Source organism: Canis lupus, chromosome 30, assembly GCF_003254725.2.
Source record: "Canis lupus dingo isolate Sandy chromosome 30, ASM325472v2, whole genome shotgun sequence".
Lineage (NCBI taxonomy): Eukaryota > Metazoa > Chordata > Mammalia > Carnivora > Canidae > Canis > Canis lupus.
The window spans coordinates 30,360,598-30,377,200 of NC_064272.1; the positions used below are offsets into that span (position 1 = coordinate 30,360,598).

General features: G+C 36.9%; 1 protein-coding gene and 1 long non-coding RNA gene across 3 annotated transcripts in view; one reads left to right on the forward strand and one right to left on the reverse strand.

Annotated features, from left to right (window-relative positions):
• DENND4A (DENN domain containing 4A) overlaps nt 1-7,929 on the reverse strand; it is a 141,053-nt gene extending 133,124 nt beyond the window's left edge. Inside the window, exon 1 of the mRNA XM_025472433.3 lies at nt 7,647-7,929. The gene's annotated coding sequence lies outside the window, so the exon portion shown is untranslated. The remainder of the gene's footprint in view (nt 1-7,646) is intronic.
• The window catches only part of LOC125754021 (uncharacterized), a 71,120-nt gene that overhangs the window by 6,619 nt on the left and 47,898 nt on the right, over nt 1-16,603 (forward strand). The gene's annotated exons all lie outside the window — the stretch shown is intronic.

The window sequence follows — 16,603 nt, forward strand, 5'->3', positions numbered from 1 at the left end:
CTTTTAATAAAGATTTTAATTAAAAACAAAAAAATGGGACACCTGGGTGGCTCAGCGGTTGAGCATCTGCCTTTGGCTTGGGGTGTGATCTCGAGGTCCTAGGATCAAGTCCCGCATCTGGCTCCTCATGGGGAGCCTGCTTCTTCCTCTGCCTATGTCTCTGCCTTTCTCTCTCTGTGTCTCTCATGAATAAATAAGTAAAATCTTTAAACAAACAAACAAAACAAAAAAGATCTCCAAAGCTGCTCCCAAGGCTGTTTTAGGTTCTTTAAAGTCACCATTACTATCTCCTAGAAATGGATACCCTTCTTCTACATTCTCTGTTTATAACCCCTGTGAGTTTTCATATTTGGTTGTAATTATTTTAACAGCTATTTGAATTAAATAAGCATCATCACCTTATTGATTTTACAGAATTTAGATGTTGTAATGGTAACTTACAGAGTTTTAAATTCTACTGAAAGGGAAACAGAAGTTGGTATGAGGCTTTTATTTGAATGTATTGGAACTGAAATGGAAGAAAGGCTTTTAAGATGGCACAATAGGGCAGTGCTGGTGAACTCCTGGCGGCCTGTGTAGTGCTGCCTGGAAGGCAGTGGATGGCACAGTGAAGATTGGAGAGCCATGGAATCCTTGATTCAGGCGGAAGAGAGTATATAATGATACAGCTCATTTTTAACAAACTGTATGCCAAAGGGGATAGGGAATTAGTGGAGTTGTGAGGAGACCAAGAAACAGACTCTTCTCTTTTATAGTCTCCTGATGATCACATGCCATTAGGCTCTGTTCGTCACAAGGTTAGGAGCAAGGATTGAAATACTAAAGGTAATAAAAATGGTTGTTGCTTGCAAAGAAAAATCTTAAGGGTGGAGTTTAGGTAACATGTAGGGCAACTGGATATGGGTAGGGCTAGATGGATTGGGTTATAGTGCAATTGAGGTGGGACAGGCAATTAGAAATGGATTTTAACGTGTATACTGACCCACATCATGATGGCTTTATAAGAAAGTCAGCTTTCATAAACTGATTTCATGTTTCTCTGACCCAGACCAAAGGATTTTTGAGCAGGATAGAACCTTAGAGGTCATCTTGTAACCATTTCATTTTCCCCAAAGTGACCATTTGCAAAGTTGGGATTTGTCCAAGGTCATATACATCCAGTCATGGTAGGAGAGCTAGGACTAGAATCCAGATCCCCAGGTTCCCAGCTCTTTGATTTCTGTGTCATATAATATTAATCAGTTGTGAGAATGCAGTATTCCAAACCCTCCATGAATACATAAGAAAATTTATTGTAGAGATGAAGAAACTGAGGGTCAGAAAGGTGGAGTGAATTTACCAACTCACATGGCTAGACTAGATCAGAGCCCAGGCCTCACAATTCCTGAGTAAATAGGCTTCTACCAAACCACACTGCCCAGGGGATTTAAAAAAAAAAAAAGTGAAATCTTCAATGCCATGTTTTGAGGCATAGAATTTCCTCCTTCAATCTACAGGTATTTTACTTTGTATTATTATATGCTCTGCTCTTTTGCCCAGGTGCTATAGAACAGATTTTAAGACTAAAAGATTTATTTTGCAAGACTAAAAATTGAACGTTACCCAATTATCAGGGAAACGCACATGTCTTTTGGTGGTTGATAAGCTAGCAGGAAGTAAGTCTTGGTGTACTACAATGTTAGAAATGTTTTCACTTTAATCAAAGGATGGGTTTCAGATTCTCTCCTGTATTACCCCAGTAATACATGTATTAGATGGGCAAATATTTAAAAATCTGATAGTACCAAGGGTTATTGAGGCTGTAGGAAAATGAACTCTCATGCTCTGTTGCTAGGAACATTGAATGGTCAGATCCTTTTGGAAAGCAGTTTGGCAATATTTAGTAAAAGTGAAAATGCATATGCCCTATAATGCATCAATTCCATTTCTGGATAAATAAAGCAGTTTTATTTTTTCAAACTGATTCATGATCCATTAGTGCATTGTGAAATCGATTTAAGGGTTACAATAAACATTTTTTATAAATAAAATAGAACAGAAAATATTAGAGCAGGGATGGTTTTGTGAATTTTTGTGTGCCACCTAGATTCCCCCTCTCCAGGACTGAAGTGTTAGTTCACACAGTGGCTGGGAGGGTTGGCAGTCAACAGCTCTAGCTGAGTCCCTCTCCAGGGTTCTTTCCAGGAAAAGAACTACTTGCCCACGGTCACGCCCTCTTGCTGGGTGCAGGTGTATCCAGTAACTGGTCAATGCAGACATATAAAAGCCTAATTCCCTTGTCCCAATTCAAAATCACTCTGATGAAAGATCACTGCAGCCAATGCAGGATCAGCTGGGGCTTTTGATGCCGCTTTATTAAACCCGAAAAATTTCTTGATCGTTCTTGCTTCCTTCACTGTGCCACAAGTGCTGATCCTGGGACACTCTCCAATAAACGTCCCACACACAGACTTCTGTCATAGATCTACTTCTAGGCAACTCAGGCTCCAATGATATACTATGCACATAGGGATTTACAGGATAGAATGTAAAATTATTTCTCACCTTACATATTGGCCATAAAATCTTGAAAATCCTGTACCTACAGAAACTTTTACAGATATGTCCCAGGAGATGCAATGAGAATGTTCACTGGGGTATTATTTGCAGTCATGATGACTAGTAGTGATTATAACTGTCTATAACCATGCAATGGAGTACTATACAATAATTAAAATTAGTAAAGGAAAAATCAGCAAAACTAAAAGGCAGCCTACGGAATGGGAAAAGATATTTGCAAGTGACATATCTGATAAAGGGTTACATTAGTATCCAAAATCTATAAAGAATTGATCAAACTCAACACCCAAAAAACAAATAATCCAGTTAAGAAATGAGCAGAAGACATGAATAGACATTTTTCCAAAGAAGACATTCATTTTTTTCACAAATAAACCAACTTCAATAGATATTATTTTATATTTATATAGCGCCTTCTTCAAGTACCTTCCATGCTTTACCGACATTATATCTAATTAATCCCCACAACAACCCTGTGAGGTAGGTATTACTCCCATTTTACAAGATAGGGAGACTGAAGCACAGAGAGGTTAAGTGACTTGCCCAAGCTCACACAGTTAAATTCACTGAAGAGCCAGGACCAGAACGCCTTAGCCTCCCAGCTCCCCGTTAAATACCTCATGAGAGAATCTTTAATGAAAAGTATCCTTAAAGAAAGTATCAAGAGTAGTATGTTTTGAAAGTGAGGCCTTTCTACTGCCATCACGGAAAAAGAAAAAATTCGATATTGATGGTTAAGAGGCAACAAGACCCATATATTACACATTTCCTTTCTTCCCTTCTCCTGAAGTCTCATGGCCCCTGTCTTAAGCAATCAAAGAAGACATTCAGATGGCTAACAGACACCTGAAAAGATGCTCCATATCACTTATCACCAGAGAAATATGAATCAAAGCCAAGATGAGATACCACCTCACACCTGTCAGATTGGCTAAAATTAACAATATAGGAAACAACAGATATTGGTGAAGATGCAGAGAAAGGAGAGCCCTCTTACACTGTTGGTGGGAATGCAAACTGGTACAGCCATTCTGAAAAACAGTACAGAGGTTCCTCAGAAAGTTAGAAATAGAAATAACCTATAATTCAGCAATTGCACTACTTGGTATTTACCCAAAGGATTCAAAAATACAGATTTGAAGGAGTACATTCATCCCAATGTTTATAGCAGCATTATCAACAATAGCCAAACTATGGAAAGAGCCCAAATGTCCATTGACAAGAAGATATGGTATCTGTATACAATGGAATATTACTCAGCCATCAAAAAGAATGAAATCTTGCCATTTGCAAGGATATAGATAGAACTAGAGTGTTTTAGGCTAAGGAAGTGAGTCAGTCAGAGAAAGACAAATACCATATGATTTCATTCATATGTGTAAATTAGGAAATGAAACAGATGAACATGGTGGGGGGAAGAGAGAGAGAGAGAAGCAAACCATAAGAGACTTTCCATGTTAGAGAACAAGCTGAGGGTTGATGGAGGGAAGGGGGTGGAGGATGAGCTAAATGGGTGATGGGTTTTAAGGAGGGCACTTGTTGGGTTGAACACTGGGTGTTATATGTAAGTGATGAATTACTAAATTCTTCTCCTGAAACCAATATTGCACTATACGTTAACCAACTTGAATTTAAATAAAAATTCGAAAAAAAAATAAAATTAGTGAAATCTCCTGACATCTATCAAAATGGATACATCTCTGAAATATAAGGATATATACCAGCTTCAGGATAGTGGCTGCCTCTAGAGAAGGAATGTGGGGAAATGGGATGAAGTTGGGACCTCAAATGTAGCATTATATTGCTTTCTTAAAGAAGCATCTAAACAAATATGGCAAAATTATAGCATTTATTAAATTTATATTGACACAGGTTTTTTTCACTAATCTGTATGTTTAATATATTTTAAAATTAAATTTTGCTTAATGGTTATTACTGCAAAAAATCTACGTGCAAAAGCAAAGCATTTTTAACTTTATCTTACTATCAGGAAATAGTGAAAGGACAGCTAACAAGGTCACTTCCTCTTAAATTTGGTCCAAATGTAATGACTCACGGAATACAGACATCCTAGTTATAACTGTTTGGCTGACTTACGGCACATTAATTTTTTTTCTTCCCTATTTTCATTACTACTAAGTTTCACGTAATGAGAATGATACTGGAATCTTCTATGAGTTCACTGAGTTCTACTGACAGTCAATTTCCCATCATAGCCCTTGGCAACCACTGATTGGATTTTCATTTCCATAATATTACCTTTCCCAGGATGGCAAATAAATGGAATTATACAATATGCAATTTGTGTTTTGTTTTTGTTTTTTACTTAGCATGATGCATTTGAAATTTTCCACGTCGCATGTTGTATACATCAGTAGTCTGCTTCTTGGTATTGCTGAGTAGCAGCCCAACCATAGTTTGTTTATCCATTCTCCATTGAGGGCAATTTGGGATATTTCCAGTTTTTGGTGATCTTAAATAAATCCTCTGTAAATGTTTGTACACAGGTTTCTATATAGACCTATGTCTTTATTTTCCTTAGGTAAATACCTAGGAGGGGGGACTTGCTAGGTCTTATAGTAAGAGTTAGTTTATCAGAAACTCTCACACTGTTTCTCAGTGTGGTTGTACCATATTGCATTTCCACCAGTAACGCAGGATGAGAGTTCCAGTTGCTCTGCCTGGTATTGTCAGGTTTTGATTTCTTTGGTTGTTCAGGTTTTATGTTTTTTAATCTATTCTAATCGACATGAAAGGGTATGATGATATCTCATTGTAGTTTTAGTTTGCATTGCCCTAATGACTAATGCTGTTAAGTAAGCTCTCAGAACATTTTAAAGAGGAAAACTTGTCAAAGATTGGAGTATTACTAAATCATCTTTCCTTCCCCGAAAATTATGGAGAAAAGATTCTCTCAGCTTCTCAGCCCTAAAACGGTAGTACTCTATGAAGCCTTAAAAGAAGGGGGGGTTGGATACTAAAGCAAAATAGGCAGAGAAGTATTTAGTTGACTATATAGGTATGGTCATTTTAGTTTATTAGTAGCTTCATATTGGTGGTGATAGGTAAAAGAATAGAGGAGAGAAAAATCAATAGAAATATCATCACTATTACATTTCTGGGTCTTCGGGACATTGCTTTTTGTATCATATGGGCCATCTACAGTTCAAGTGAAACTGGCCAAGCTGCCTTGGAAGGAAGAATTCAGTAGAGGTTAGTTTATCATCCAAAGCACATGTAAGGGATAGATCTAAGGGAACAACTAAAAAAAGTACAGAGAATAAAAGTGTGGCCAGTAACGGAACTATAAATTAGGGTAAGAAGTGGTTGTGGTTTTGGGATAGTCTCTGCTAGATTGTTTGCTTAACCTTCTATTTTACTTACTTAGGTTTGGTTTTATTTTGCTACAGAACGTGTGCAAAGTGAAACACTTTGCCTTTATAGATTTAGTATGATCTATAAGATTTAATATAGAAGCTTTATGAATACTTTGGCTAATACATGTATTTAAGGAAAAGCAAAATTTTAGAATATTAGTAAATCCTCTGTCTAAAAGCAATCCCTATAAAACAAATCTCCATACCTAAAGATGAGAACACAGTGAGTCTATTTACAAGGAACTATAATAATGCAAAATAGACTCTAGATGATGATACATAGGGGTTTCCAGAGCAACAGAGAAGATGAAACAAACACATTTAGAGGTTAGCTAATAGTGGTAGATGAAAGTTTGGGGAAGAATTGCTAATGAAGTTGCTAACCTCAGTCCTCAAAAATAAGAAATTCAGAGAATTTGAGTAACTGGACCAGAAGGTGATTTGGATAAATAAGAGTATCATCTGGACTAGACACATCAATACTGCTAACTAGAGTAGGTCAGAAAACATCTTCCAAAATAATTTGTTCTTGTCACTACCACTGCTTTGAACTGTCAGAAAAAGATTTATGGCTTAAGTGAGTGCCGTGTCTATGAAACAAGGTTTTGTTCCAGATGTGAAGCAAGTATAGAGCGAGGTTTGCCAATTTCTGGAACTAGAACAGGAAAGATGTGTGTGACATACGTTTTGTTGGTGAAAAGACTATGTCTTTGAACCATGACTATTAGCTTCTAGTTCCAGGGAAATCTTCATATTCAGGGCTTAAGAAACCTCACTAAGTTTTTTTCTTTTTGGCCTAAAGTCCTTGGAATGGGAAGTTATGATGCTTAGTGTTTTCAAGAGCTGTGCAGATACCTCTGAGAAACTTGTAAGATCCTTTAAAAAAAAATGCACAACTTTAGAGGGAACAACAAAGGGAATTTTTGTATAGAATACTAGACTCAAAGGCCCAGATATGAAGCAGCTCACGGAAGGACGGTTTTTTTGGTTAGTTTTGTTTGTTTGGGCTCATTCATAATTGAGAAGCTATTAAGATTGCAAGATTGCAAATCCTAGTCTAGTTTGGGAATACTGGGGGAAAAGCCTTGACCTTTTATCTTCAATTAGCTACCTCCCTTTCACTGCAAGTACAGCCTCAATTATACATCTCAAGCATTCTCTACTTTTTTTTTTTAAGATTTTATGTATTTATTTGACAGAGAGAGAGCATCTATAAGCAGGTGGAGCAGCAGGCAGAGGGAGAGGGAGAAGTAGGTTCCCCGCTGAGGGGGCCCAACATGAGATCTGATCTGAGCTGAAGGCAGACACTTAACTGAGCCACCCAGATGTCTGAAGCATTCTCCACTTTTGAGTATTTTATGCTCAAGACTACAATTCTTTGGAGTAGCCCTCAGATCTTTCATCACATTGCCTATCATTCATTTTGTGAAAATATGTTGTCCCAGTTCTTAATACCACCTCTGTATTTGGGTGGAATAATCATTAACAACCACCATTATAAAAAATATTCAGGTGTCTATATATATCCACACAAATACGCATTTACAAAAGAAATTCCACAGTCATATTCCCCTTTTTTTCCCCATCAGCCAAAAATAAACTCAATACAAAATAGTTATTTTAAATGATAAAATTTTGGTCTCCCATTTTTATCCCTAAACCACATCTCAAGCCCTGAAACCTCAAAAGGAATCCCAAAAGACTACATACCTTATTGGTCCTCGATAAATGATGAGCGACTGTTGTTACTGCACTGGTCTTCATAATTCTCATATGATAAAGATGACAAACTTTAGTTTAGACAATTAATTGTCCTTAATTAATTTTTGCCCTAAACTTAACATCTCCACAGGAATCACCATAATCTTTAATAAAAACCGAGCTTATTTAGGGTAGAAGCTCAGGAAACTTAGAAATTTTGGTTTTAAAAATCGGTTACCTACTGCAAGACCTTGTGTGAAAAATTATATGGAGTACGCTTTACCCTGATCTCTTCTTCCCTTTTTTTTTTTTTCTGTCTTCTCCGGTTTACAACAGACACAGCTATGTTACAGCCACAAAGCATAGTTTTGCAATAGAATGGCCTTGAAATAGAATACTGCCCAGCTGAAAACTTAGGCAATCAAAATGGAATAAATGAAATTGTGTCTGCTAGACTTCACATGTCATTTCTTATAAGGAAAGCTCTCACCTCTTTAGGAGAATGTTATTTTTTAAGTAACCCTGTACCCTCTCCATATCAAAGAGTTCTCAATTGCTGTAACATTCAGTCATGGCACTGCAACTAAGACATTACCCTATTATCTACAAGTGCTGCATTAGTCACTAAAATGCAGTTTCTGAAAGTAAGTGCTACTGCTCACGGAAACTACTACTGTTTCTCATTTCTCTTAAAAATGGTAAAATCACAGGCTGCCTGACTGGCTCAGTCGGTGGAGCAGACAACTCTTGATCTCAGGGTTATGAGTTCGAGCTCCATGTTGGCTATAGAAATTACTTAAAAATAAAAATATTTTTGGGGGCAGCCTGGGGGGTTCAGCGGTTTAGCGCCTGCCTTCAGCTTAGGGCCTGATCCTGGAGACCAGGGATCCAGTCCCGCGTCAGGCTCCTGCATGGAGCCTGCTTCTCCCTCTGTGTCTCTGCCTCTGTGTCTCTCATGAATAAATAAATAAAATCTTTAAAAAATATTTATTTATTTTTATTTATTTTTTAAAAAAAGATTTTATTTATTTATTCATGAGAGAGAGGCAGAGACACAGGCAGAGGGAGAAGCAGGCTCCATGCAGGGAGCCTGACGCGGGACTGGATCCCTGGTCTCCAGGATTAGGTCTTGGGCTGAAGGCAGGCGCTAAACTGCTGAGCCACCCAGGTGTCCCAAATAAAAAATCTTAAAAAAAAAAAAAGTGGTAAAATAGCTGAGGGCACATAAACTGTTAAAAAATTTGCTGTAAATGTACTTGTGATACTTCAGCACATGAATTAAACTGCTGCAATAATGCTCTGAAACCAAAGCCTGTTCCTCAAAAATATGTTAGTCTATATGGGTAGGGGTTTTTTGTTTTTTGGATTCTTTTTTTGCAAGAGGCCCCACTCTGGCCACAGGTGACTTGCTTGGGTTTCAAAGTTTTCTTTTTTTCAGTTTTGATTCTGAAATGAAATTGAATGATAAAAAGCAACATATGGGCCTCTCTGATAGACTGAAAATTCTCAGGCAGCACATGACTCATGATAACTGTGTAGTATGCTCTCATTGGAACTGCTTATCTGACCATCTCACAACATTTTGTAAACATGTTGTATCCACTCAAAACTAGCCTGATGAGAATAACTTTTCCACAGTTTTTCCCATTCCTACACACATACGATCATTTTTTTGTTGAAATTTAAAGAAAGGTTTAAAACATTTTTTTTCAGTAGTTGTGGGTAAATTGCCAGAGTTCTTATAAATGTCACAAGCCAGTGGCCAACAGTTCAGTAATATGGTTTTCCTAACCACACAAAAGTACGTTCAGCCAGTCAGTGGTCTCATGATTTATCAGCTTTAATCATGTGACTGAGTACAGTAATTTATTATAATTAGGTGATGCTAAAGCCTCAGAAAAGCATATATAAGATGCTAGTTTCCTTAGGTCTCTCTCCTTTTTTTTTTTTTTTTTCTTCTGTAGAAGTTTCTTGGGCTCTTGACTGGTTGGAATGACTTACTCCAGTGACTGGAGTTGGTTGAAATATTTATAACTTAAGATTTGTATTACGTAGTTTATTTTTTTAAAGGCTGTTTTTTTCTTTAAATGTATATATATATATATGTATATATACATTTTAGATTTTATTTATTTACTCATGAGAGACACACAGAGAATGAGAGAGAGAGGCAGAGGGAGAAGCAGGCTCCCTGCAGGGAGCCCCATGTGGGACTCCATCCCAGGTCTCCAGGATCAGGCCCTGGGCTGAAGGTGGCGCTAAACCGCTGAGCCACCCGGGCTGCCCTTCTTTAAAGATTTTATTTCTTTATTCATGAGAGAGAGAGAGAATGAGAGAGAGAGAGAGAGAGAGAGCAGAGACATAGGCAGAGGGAGAAGCAGGCTCCCCACAGGGAGTCCCATGTGGGACTCCATCCTGGGGCTCTGGGATCACACCCTGAGCTGAAGGCAGACACTCAACCACTGAGCCACCCACATGTCCCTATTATGTAGCTGAACAGAAACTCATGCTCTGAATAAGCTATTATCAACACCCTTAAAATCCTTCCTTATATATAGCCTTTGAACCGGTGAGGAGTTACATGAAATTGTCTTCTCTTAATCTAGTTTGTTTCAATAATTAATTGCAAAAAGTTATTATTCACCTTTGTAACAGGATGAAAAGTTTGGCCTAATTTTGGCCTAAAAAGTGAAGAATGTCTGCATGTGTGGCAATGTCTACATGATACATGAAAACTGGAGATTTGGTGTGTATGCTGTTTCAGTAATTTTGAGAAATGGGAAAACTAGTTTGGACTTTGTGGTCTAAGTTATTTGGTTAACATTTGGCTTCTTGGGTTTGACTCCTAACTTTTTTTTTTTTTTTTGTAGTACCATTGTTCAAAAAATGTGTCAATGTGTTCCAAGTTGCTGATGATTCCTTTCAGAAAAAGAAAGCAAAAAACCCAGCTATTACTGTCTTCAGCAAGAGTAGGCAACCACATTTCTCTTACAGGCATTACAAAGCAAATACAGTCATTCAGCTTGCAAGGAAGGGTAATCTGTCACACATTATGGTTTCCAAGTTGTTTTTCACAGATTGAGGAAAAAAATTATTTGTAATTTTATTTTCATTTTAAAGTCCATTAGCATAAAGCAGCTGGAACTCCATTCATGTAGCAGCTAACTATGATTCTTTAGCCTAAAGTTTCTTGACTTATTCTTAGATTTTTGATTCAGAGTATTCTCAGGTTGCTGGCTTGGTTCAAAAAACCAAGCACTCTGTACAACTCTGAATTAGAAGTCTCAGAAAAAAAAAAAACCCACAGAAAAACCCAAAACTCTACTTTTCTTAATTACACTGTATTTTATAAGAAGATTACTCCCTCTAAAATTAGCTTTCTAATGGCAAAACAGCTGGATGAAATGTGAAAAATTCAAGGACTCCTCTTGTTTCTTCAAACATACAATTTTAACAACCTCTTGATTCTTAGTTTTGCAGTTTTGTAAGGTACACAAAACTATGATACATTAAACTGCATTGAGGTCTGATATGTGTTGGTTTTTATTTCCTGATATATGTTAGCAGTCCTAAAATTTGAAATACTGTTCACCTTTAAATGAGATCTGGTTCATAATCTCATTTCAGAATGAGAATCGAACTTACTTTTTTCTGAACATAGTTTGCCCTTGGCCAACAGAGACCCTACTGTATTTTTACCCAGTTTGACCATATTTTTCTCTTAAAAAATTATATAACATACAGTAAAAATAAGTTTTGGCAACGTGTAGAATGGTAAAACTACTACTACAATCAAAATACGAAGCACAACCCCCCCAAATTTCTCTATGCTATCACCTTGTGATCAGACCCTTACCCCACACTTAACCTCAGGTAACCACTGTTTACCTGTAGTTTGTCTTTTCTAGAATGTCACGTAAATGGAATCGTACAATATGTAATCTTTTGAGTCTGGCTTCTTTTTTTTTTTTAAGATTTTATTTAATCATGAAAGACACACAGAGAGAGAAAGAGAGAGGCAGAAGCACAGGCAGAGGGAGAAGCAGGCTCCATGCAGGGAGACCAAGGATCAAGTCCCACTTTGGGCAGGGAGCCCCATGTGGGACTTGATCCTTGGTCTCCAAGATCACTCCCTGGGCGGAAGGCGGTGCTAAACCACTGAGCCACCGGGCTGCCTGAGTCTGGCTTCTCTAATTTAGCAAACTGCTTTGAGATTCATCCGTGTTCTTGTGTCTACCAAGAGTTTATTCGGTTTTTATTGCTAGGTAATATTCCATTTTATGGATTTACTACAGTTTAGTCATTGCCCAGTCATTATTAATATTTATGCTCAGGTTTTTGAATGAACCTAAGTTTTAATTTCACTCTGCCAAATAGGTGAGACTCAGATTTTTGCATCTGTGGTAATTCTATGTTTGACTTTGTTAACTACGTTAACTGAAAAATTGCCAAACTGCTTTCTAGAGTATCTGTACCAATAGGCGTTGGTCACCAGCAATGCAAGAGAGTGTTTGAGAGAATGAAATTGCTTCCTGTACTCTCACCAGCTCTTGGTATTGTCATATTGTTCTATTTTAGCTATTCTAACAGGTGTGTAGTAGGACCTCATTGTAGTTTTAGTTTATATTTCTGTAATGACAAATGATGTTGAGCAACTTTTCATTGCTTATTTGCCATCCATGCCTCTTCTTTAGTGGGATATATATTTAAATCTTTTGCCCATTTATTAGGTTTTCTTATTTTTGAATTTTATATATAAAATTAATTATATAATTAATAATATATAAATATATTAAAATAAGTATATAAATATATAAGTAAATTATATAATTATACATATTTTATATATTTTAATATATTTTATATATAATTTTATATGTTGAATTTATATATATATATTCCAGACACAAGACTTTTGATATATATATCTCAAATATATATATGTATCCTTTTTATATATATATATACATATATATATATATTCCAGACACAAGTCATTTGTCAAATGTCATTTGCAAATATTTCCTCCCTGTGTATGACTAGTCTTTTCATTCTCTTAACAAAAAAACTTCATATAAATCTGTGTTTTAAAACAGATTGGTCTGGGCAGCCCCAGTGGCGCAGTGGTTTAGCACTGCCTGCAGCCTGGGGTGTGATCCTGGAGACCCAGGATTGAGTCACACACTGGGCTCCCTGCATGGAGCCTGCTTCTCTCTCTGCCTATGTCTCTCTCTTTTGCTCTCTCTGAATAAATAAATAAATAAATAAATAAATAAATAAATCTTTAAAAAAATAAATAAAACAGATTGGTCCTAGAAAATTCTTTGCTACTGTCTCTTCAAATGTTGCCTCTGTCCTCTCCTTCCAGAATTCCAATCAGGTTGATGTATGTTGAAGAATATCTTATTTTGGGATGCCAGGGTGGCAGGATGCATGGGTGGCTCAGTGGTTGAGTGTCTGCCTTTGGCTCAGGGCATGATCCTGGAGTCCCAGGATAGAGTCCTACATTGGGCTCCTTATGGGGAGCCTGCTTCTCCCTCTGCCTCTGTCTTTTCCTCTCTCTCTGTGTCTCTCATGAATAAATAAAATCTTTAAAAAAAAATAAAAAGAATATCTTTATTTTCCATCTAGTAACTGCTTTTGTTTTCCTTTTTCTTTGTCTCTTTCTCTTTTAAAAGATTTTATTCATTTATTTGAGAGAGAGAGCAAGAAAGAGTGAGCACAAGCAGGGGGAAGGGCAGAGAGAGGTAGAGAAGCAGACTGAGCAGAAAGCCCAACATGGAGGACCCAGGACCCTGAGATCATGACCTGCATTGGTAGACACTTAACCAACTGAGCTACCCACATACCCCTTCCTTGTCTCCTTTTAGCATATGCTGGATAATTTCTGTTGCCATATCTTTCTGTTCTTAATTTTCTCTTCACTTGTGTCTAATTACTGTTAAACCTGTCCATCAGGATATTGATTTCAGTTACTCTGTTTTTCATTTCTAGAATTTTTTTAATCTGCTAGACTATTTTCTGTTGTTTCTTGTTTTGTGTAGGTGTTTTCCATTTTGTATTTTTTTAAAGAAATAAAACATAGTTATTTCGCTTTCTGTGGCTGATAGTTCAAATATCTGAAGTCTTTGTGAGAGTTTTATGTTGTTTCTATTAGGTCCTCACCCATATAACTTGTTTTGGGGGAGTTCTTAATGCTTGTTACTGTGAGCTGTTCATTTTCCTTAGAAAATAATTTGTGGCTTATTGAGATACATTCCTTCAGAAATGATTTGCATTTGCTGTTCCATGCATGTGGGGCCTACTCAACTTATAATAATGGACTAAGGATTTGGGGATCTATCTTGCCTCTAGATTATCATGACATTACATACAGTCTTTCAGTGACAGGATTTTTTGGTTCTCAGTTCTGGTTAGTACCCCATACAAATTTTCCATGCAGGCATCTGAGGATGAATGGGTATGTAGGTTTTTCATCCCCACCTAAAGGGTCCAAGCATTATTACAATAGGATTATTTTATTTTAATTTTTAAAAAAATTTTTAAAGATTTTATTTATTTATTCATGAGAGAGAGAGAGAGAGGTAGAGACACAGGCAGAGGGAGAAGCAGGCTCCACGCAGGGAGCCCGATGTGGGACTTGATCCTGGGACTCCAGGATCACACCCTGGGCAGAAGGCAGCGCTAAACCACTGAGCCACCTGGGCTGCCCTATTTTAATTTTTTTTTAATATGGGGTTTGAGCTCACTACCCTGAGATCAAGAGCTGAGCTGAGATCAAGAGTTGGACACTTACCTGACTGAGCCACCAGGTGCCCCTGGGATTATTTTATTATAGGATGACTTATTTATAGGATTCTTGAAGCCTTAAGCTTTATCTTCTGTCCCAGTTCCCCCTACCCAAACCAAAGCTAAAATTCACCAGCTTGAGCAAATACAAATTTGGGCAAAAACAACTTCAGGGCCATAGAATTGAGCAATTCCAGTGACATCATTTAGGCAAATAGAATATAAATGGTGCCTCCTGGTGTTACATACTTGAACCATATTGTCAATTACCTGTCTGGGTTCCTACTTCACTTCCCTTTGAGCTGATAATTCCTTGCTTTCTAGTTTATGCTTCAGTGCTTTGAAGAAGTTGAGGATTTTTTAAAAAGATTTAAACATTTTCAGTGGGAAGGGCAGTCTGAATGTCTAGCCTGTCATATGCCTAGAAATAGAATTCTCAAAATTCAACTTTATATTCCCTATAATTTATTGAGATATCTGATAGCCTAATTTGTTCAAATAATAATTACCTCTTTTCTTTCTTATCTGGCACCAATGCTTTCATTAGGAACAATTCAATGAAATTAGAAAGGATCCAGAGTCATTGGTTCTTAACTATATTCCCTCATGAATTTTATTTATATATGTACTGGATTTACATTGAAATATCGAAGCACAAAGGTTTAATAGTGACCACAATTTTTTTAATGTTTCTCAGAAAATGAGTACATTAAACCAGAATCATGTGTATTCGTTGCATACAAAGTATTGTATCTCCATAGTTACATTAAACATAACAAGTACAAAGGGGAAATGTCTTTCGGTGGTTGATAAGCTAAAAGGAAGTGAGTCTTGTTGTACTATAATATTAGGAATGTTTTTAAACTTTAGTTCAAGAATGGAAGGTTTCAGATTCCCCTGTATTATGCCTTGCTCAAATATAAGTAAAAATAGTTATGGAAAAACCACATATAGAGTCAATGCTAAGAGTTGGTGTGGGTGTATCATGTTGAAAACATGATGCAGAGATAATTTTCCATGGTTTATTTAATTCTCACTGTTATTTATGGTATTTTCTCTGAGGCATAACTTGAAAAGTTCTAGCAATTAAAGAGAAATGAAATCTGTCTTACCCCAATATTGGTCCTACTCCTCACTTGGAAAATATTATTTTATATTACATTCCAAATCAACCTTGGAGACGACAGTGTCCATTTGTGCCTGGCATGAAGTGGATATTTAGTAAGTGTTTGTTAAACCAATTAATTAATGGACAGTCTATAACGGGCTGTTGTAAGTGAAGTGTACAGTAGCTAAAATGTTGACTTGATTAAGTTATGGAAATAACATCAAAGAAGGAAGATCCCTGGGATTCAATCCCCATTCTGGTTCTCCTTAGTGCTGTGGCCTTGGGTAATCCTCAACCACCTTCGGCCCCAAGTTTCTTCGTCACTTGCTGTAGTCTTGGGTCAAACTGCATTACTGTTCCCTGTACATGTTGCATGATTTCCCAATTTAATGTCTTTGTCCTTTTAGTTATTGATCTAAAATGCCTTCCTCCATCACGGCATGACTAAGCCCACCTAGCTATGGCATCCTACTTCTTAAATACCAGAAATAATGGTGAGAATTAAATAAACCATGGAAAATGATCTCTGTATCACGTTTTCAATATTTTCCTGCCAAGTTTCCTTGCCATCACCCCAGCTAGAAGTTACCTTTCCCCCTGGTTTCACACAGCACTTTTTTCTTTTAACCTCAAGGTTGTCATTTAATGTTTTATAGTTTGTATTATGATTTCTTATATAGATAATCTGTGCTACTTCTGCTTCTCTGCAAGGCTGGAAGCTCATAAGGGTAGGGCACATGCCTGCTATATTTTTGTAGTCCTCTCATAATACCTAGAAAAATATACTGAAGATTATATGTGCTCAGTAAATATCTGCTGAATGAGAATATAGGGAATAATAATGCTTTTCTTGTCGATGACAGAGGTCTGTGTTAGATGATAGCTTCGGGCCATTTCCAGCTTTTAGACCAATGATTGTGGAACACTGATGCAGAATACTAGATATAGATAAGTATTTATCCATTATGAGGAAAAGAAAAGAGAATACTTGGGTGGATCAGAGCCTATTTAAAAGCTGAGATGAAGAGAGAAAATAACAGTGCAAGAGTAGAAAGTGACAAGAGCAGTG